The sequence below is a fragment of the Beta vulgaris genome, chromosome 4, assembly GCF_026745355.1.
Source record: "Beta vulgaris subsp. vulgaris cultivar EL10 chromosome 4, EL10.2, whole genome shotgun sequence".
NCBI classification, from domain to species: Eukaryota; Viridiplantae; Streptophyta; class Magnoliopsida; order Caryophyllales; family Amaranthaceae; genus Beta; species Beta vulgaris.
The window spans coordinates 37298500-37304499 of record NC_079205.1 but is presented as its reverse complement, the minus strand read 5'-3'; the positions used below and the strand labels follow the sequence as shown (position 1 = coordinate 37304499).

Genomic DNA, 6000 nt, shown 5'->3' with positions numbered 1-6000 from the left:
GATATGTGACGAGGTGTCTAATATGTCAAAAAGTGAAGTTTGAACGGCAGAAGACGCTTGGGTTGTTGCAACCGTTACCTATTCCGGAGTGGAAATGGGATTCTGTCTCAATGGATTTCGTGTCTGGGTTACCAAGGTCTAGAAAAGGAAATGACTCGATTTGGGTGATAGTGGATCGTCTCACTAAAATGGCACGATTTCTTGCAATAAAAGGAACTTGAAATCAGTCGCAGATGGCTGATGCCTACATTCGGAATGTTGTTCGTCTCCATGGGGTACCGGTAAACATCATATCTGATAGGGACCCTCGATTTCTGGCTCATTTCTGGGAGAAACTTCAGGAAGCTTTTGGAACAACACTGAAATTTAGTACGGCATTTCATCCTGCTACCGATGGTCAAACTGAACATACAATTCAGGTATTGGAAGATATGTTGCGAGCTTGTGTTTTGGAATTTCAAGGGTCTTGGGAAGATCATTTAGCTTTAATAGAATTCTCTTATAACAACAGTCATCAAGCCACAATTGGAATGGCTCCATATGAGGCCCTGTACGGTCAAAAATGCCGAACGCCGATTTGTTGGGAATATTTGAGAAATAGGGTACCTGTAGGACCAGAGTTGGTTCAAGAGACTATGGATCAAATCCGAATAATCCGAGAAAAGATGAAAATCGCTCAGGATCGTCAGAAGAAATACGCAGACGTAAGGAGGAGGAAACTGGAATTTGAAGTTGGAGATAAAGTTTTCCTTAAAGTTTCCCCTACCAAAGGCGTAAAGAGATTCGGTATTCGAGGCAAACTTAGTCCGAAGTTCATTGGACCTTATGAGATCTTAAAAAGAGTTGGTGAGGTAGCTTATGAAATTGCGTTGCCAACTGAACTGTCTCGCATCCATAATGTCTTCCATGTATCACAGCTTAGAATATGTCATGATCCTTCCCATGTGTTATCTCATGAACCATTGCAACTTGATGAGACTCTTAGTTATGAAGAGTGACCGATCAGAATATTGGATCGACGCGAAAAGATCCTACGGAATCAGGTCATACCATTGGTCAAGGTATTATGGTCCAGTCGAGATTCGGAGGAGGCTACGTGGGAAAAAGAGGCTGATATGAAGCACCGTTATCCGCAACTTTTCTAAGGTACGGTTTAAGTTTCAGGACGAAACTTCTTGAGGGGGGAAACTTGTAACAGCCGGTAACTAATAAAAGATTAGTATATAAGTAAGTAACTTAAATCGTGAAAATTAAATGTGATCGTACGTAGATAATACGTATGATAAGTTGTGCGTAAAGATAATTTGTGCTTGCGTGTAATTAGGGCTTAGAAGAAATTATATAAAGTTAATAATATCATTAGTTACATGAGAACATTTAGGATTGATATATTATTTTAAGAAGTTGACTTGTGGAAATTGAGAACTATCGGAAGACAGGAATTATGTTTCAACTATTAAGCAAATTAACGGTTATGCTTAATAGAGTGGACTTTAGAGTTTCTTTATTATATATGGGTTAGGTAAATCAAGGAAGTATATGTTAAGGATAATTGGAGAAATAATCATCTTATGAGAAGTGGGTCCACTAGAAGGTAATGTAATATAAAAATTTAGGATTAGGATAGTACAAAAAGAAGAGCAGAAAATTCCTGCAAAGGATCAAGTAGGAACAAAGACCTCATTTGACTTATTGAAGAGCAATTCACGAAATATAAATATATTCAAACTTAGTTCACATGTATAACAACATTACATAAAAATTTCATCACAAGAATACAACAGAAACTTGCTGCCCAGAACCACACATTTCTCTCTCTCTCACTCGCCAGTCCTGCGGTACTTGCAGGGCTTGGCTTCTTCTTCGATTTCTTCAGTTTTTCTCTATAAAATATTGCATGAAAAGCTTTATTCATATTCTATACATAAAGGTGCATACTGGGAAGGTAAAATTTCGAGCTTTAAGAGTCGGGAAGTTCAAAAAGCAAGGTCATTTCCTTCAACCAAAGAAACAGTAAGTATAGTGAATGTTTGGGTTGATTTAAGCTACTTCCTTTAGGTATTTTCTTATACAATTTGGTTTGAATGTTCCTTTGTGTTTTTAGAACAAAAATAAGAAGAATCATCCCTTGAGGAGAAGGAGAAGTCGAGTTATTGCTGTTAGAAGTGAAGGTACACATAAAACAACCCCTTTGGAGTACTAGTTATATACAAAATTTGGGAAACCTATTGATAACGATTTTAAGGATGATTTTCTTGGTTGTAAGTGATTAATATCTACTGTATAATAGTATTAGATAATAATTAGTCATCGCATGTTTATAAATTAAGAGGAAAGTATGTTCTTTTACTACACTAGAACTAGTTATGTGATTTTTGATGTTTTTCATGAAATTTTGTGTGTGATTGGAATTTGAAGTATTTTGGGATGATGTTGGTTGATGAAACAGTAGGTTAATTGATGATTAAGAGGTTGCATGTGTAAGTATTCATGATTAAAAGGACATCCTTATTTGATAGTTGATTTTTATATTAAAAAGGTGACTAAACAACCTTAATTTTCCATGTTCTTATGAGATTATGTTTAGTAAATGACAAGTAGAAATTTTAAAGGATTATTTCAAAGGTTTTTATCACTAAGCTATTGTATTTAGTATTAGAACTTGTTTAAAGTTCTTTCTATTCAAAACCACCAAAGTAGGAAAATTATACTTCAAAAACCGCATTTTAGAAACGAACGTATGTTAGTTTTGTTTGAGAATTTGGATAAATAATTTTCTTTACAAATGATGAAATTTCCAGTAGGTTTAAGGTTGAAGAACTTAGATTATTAAGTTAATGTTCAAATTGGGATTCAAGCTAAGTACATCCTTGTTTTCGGAATCTAAAAATATCCTTTTTACTTAAGATAACGCAAGTTCTTTACTAGAGGGACTGTATGATCAAGTCTTGATTTTTATAAGTGTTGTTGCACCTCCAAATTATCACTTAACTACTGTAATAACCACCTTCAACCATTCCTATTGAAGTAATAAAATGTTTTCTTTCAATCACCGAACATTGGTGACTTGTTTCGAAATTGTGATAATTGGTTTTGAATTCTTTTTGCGTATAGAAGAGGAATGTGTGTATATGTGTGAGGACATGTCCTATAAAAGCTTGCAAGCGAGTAAAAGTAGGAGTTTAACTCCGAATTGTGTGGAGGTTTGCATCTTTGATGCACCTCAATGTATGAACTCTTCTTCTTACGCATTACTAGAAAAACCGTTTAATCTTGTGTTGTATTGAGAAATCTGTGATTAACTTGTGAACATTTGGAATGCGTAAATTAGTAGGTGGTGTTTCAAAACGATGTATTTGCAAAAGAAATCTTGGAGTGTGAATACAAATTATTTTCAGCCACCATAATTAGTTTTTGAGTTGATATGTGTACCGGCGTAAGCTGGTTTTATTCTGTGAACCTGTCCTGGTGGGGGCAGACTTTTGTGCAGGAAATAGCAAGCTAAGGTAGGCTGATGGAAGGCCGTTGTGAAGTCATGTCTCAACAATCATAGGGGAATCAAGCTTAAACATGATCATATTTTTGCAAGTACAACTCTGTTTATGTGATAAATATTTGAAAGTATATCATGATATTACTTTGGGTCTGTAATAACTAACTTATCTTTTGGTGTGATGAATGTTTCTTTTAAAGATTAACTCGTAGAGTCAATTCAGCCTTATTAATGGGTTGACTCCCGCAAGTGACAGCCTTCGTATCGTTGATTATGATTTTAGCTTCCGCTAATGCTAGAAAATATAATTTTTAATTAAATTAAGGTCGGTTATCAAGGGGGCTGTTACAAAAACACCTATAGGGTATTTTATAGAATGATCGGCCATTTGCAAAGTAATTTGAGTGCACTTAAGTAGGGGTGTTCGCGGTTTGGGTTGGTGCGGTTTGGGATGTAACCCAACCCAAACCGCAAATATACGGTTTGAAAATTTTCTAACCCAAACCGCACCGCACTTTTTCCCAAACCAACCCAACCCAAACCGCGCAAAACGGTTTGGTGCGGTTTGGGTTGCGGTTTAACCATTTTTTCCTCCGCGACTTTACTTTTGTAATCTAAGATTAAAAAAAAATGTTAATAAGAGTCCAAATAGATATGAAGTTGAATTCATAATTAAACATATATAATGATTTATCAAAAGTGTTAAAGTTTGTTACCTCAAACTTCTTTTTTCAATTTTATACTTGTATGTCACCTTCATAAATGTATTTAATTTATTTTTAAAAAAATATTGTAACATTGCGGTTTGCGGTGCGGTTTTGGTTTACAAAAATTAAAACCCAACCCAAACCGCAAACCGCGGTTTGCTTGAAATCATAACCCAAACTGCAATTTTAAAACCGCAAACCAAACCAAACCGCGAAAAAACGGTTTGGGTTGCGGTTTGGTCCGGTCCAGACCGCACTTTGAACAGCCCTACACTTAAGTGCTCCCATATTCAGTTTCTTACAAACAGACAAAGGCATGACAGACACAGATGCACCTAAATCACACAATGCCTTATCTATAAATAATGCACCTACATGGCAAGGGATGGAAAAACTACCAGGATCCTTCAACTTAGGTGGGGTTCTATTTTGTAAAACAGCACTACACTCTTCAGTTAGAGCGACTCGATCTACCCCACCAAAGTCTTTCTTTTTAGTAATCATGTCTTTCAAAAACTTAGCATAAACAGGCACTTAAGAAATAAGTTCGGTAAAAAGAATTGTTACCTCAAGGTTCTTGACCATAGTCAAGAACTTACCAAGTTGTTGATCGACCTTCGACTTCTGCATCCTATGGGGAAAAGGTAGCCTTGGTGAAATAGGCGTTTCAGAAACCTTTTCCTTCCGTTTTCCTGTCCGATCTTCCTTAGCTAGTTCGACCTCAAACATCGAACTCTTCTCCGCTTCTTCCTCTACCACCTCCTTCTCCTTGCTAGGAGCAGCATCATCAATGGGAATAGGAGGAGTATCATAAACAGTGCCGCTACGAAGTGTAACAGCATTAACACCCCTTGGGGATGGTTTTCCCTGGCAGATGACCTGGTTGTCTTTGTGTATTATTTTCGGCCACTTGAGCAAGTTGAGTCTCCAAGTGTTTGGTAGTGTTCTTCAACTCCTTGATGCTCTCTTCATGATTTTTCTGCATAGAACCATCATTTTCATTAGATCAGACATAGTAGGCTCTTGAGAGTTGGCATTCTGAGAAGCTTGCTGTTGTCTAGCACCATGTGGTGGTTGGTAGGAAGATTATGGTAGAGGTTGAGGATTCTAAATGTTGTTGTTCTTGTAGGAAAAATTAGGATGATCCCTCCAACCTGGGTTGTATGTGTCGAGTATGGGTTGTGTGGAGTTCTCTGCTGAAAAACATTTGCATGCGCCATTTGATTCGGATCAGGTTGATTGTAGCAACAATCATGACCAAAGTGGCCTTGAACACCACACACTTCACACAAGGAAGAAGTAATAGGAGCCATGGAAGACATCGAATTAATACTCATAGGAGTACTAGACTGCAAAGATTTCTGTGAGTCCATCTTCATGCTCAACTGGGCTACTTGTGAAGACAACAAGGCATATGCATCAACATCCAACTTTTTCTTTGTAATAGTCCTGGAACAACTATGATCATTCGCTGCTAAGTTGGCCAGAAAATTATACCCTTCATCCACCTCCTTATCTAAGAAGACTCCCCCTGCAGATGAATCAATTGTACTCCTGATATGGGATTGTAGACCATTGTAGAATGCTTGGGTGATGAACCACTTGTCCAGATTGTGGTGTGGGCATTCTCTCTGCAGATCCTTGAACCTATTCCATGCTTCCTTCAGTGTTTCATCGGGTTCTTGTTGTAATGTAGCAAGCTTATGTCTTATTTCTGCAGTCTTGGTAGGAGGGTAGTACTCTTTCAGGAATGCTTCAGATATAGCACCCCACTCGGCTTCATTAACATCGTTCAGCCAT

At 37.2% G+C, this 6000-nt stretch overlaps 1 non-coding gene across 1 annotated transcript; it reads left to right on the top strand.

The window, feature by feature from the left end:
- The first annotated feature begins 5808 nt into the window (after positions 1 to 5808).
- LOC125497188 (small nucleolar RNA R71) lies at positions 5809 to 5915 on the top strand. The gene has a single exon (XR_007273823.1). It is a non-coding gene; the product is annotated as a small nucleolar RNA R71 (small nucleolar RNA).
- Positions 5916 to 6000: the final 85 nt, after the last annotated feature.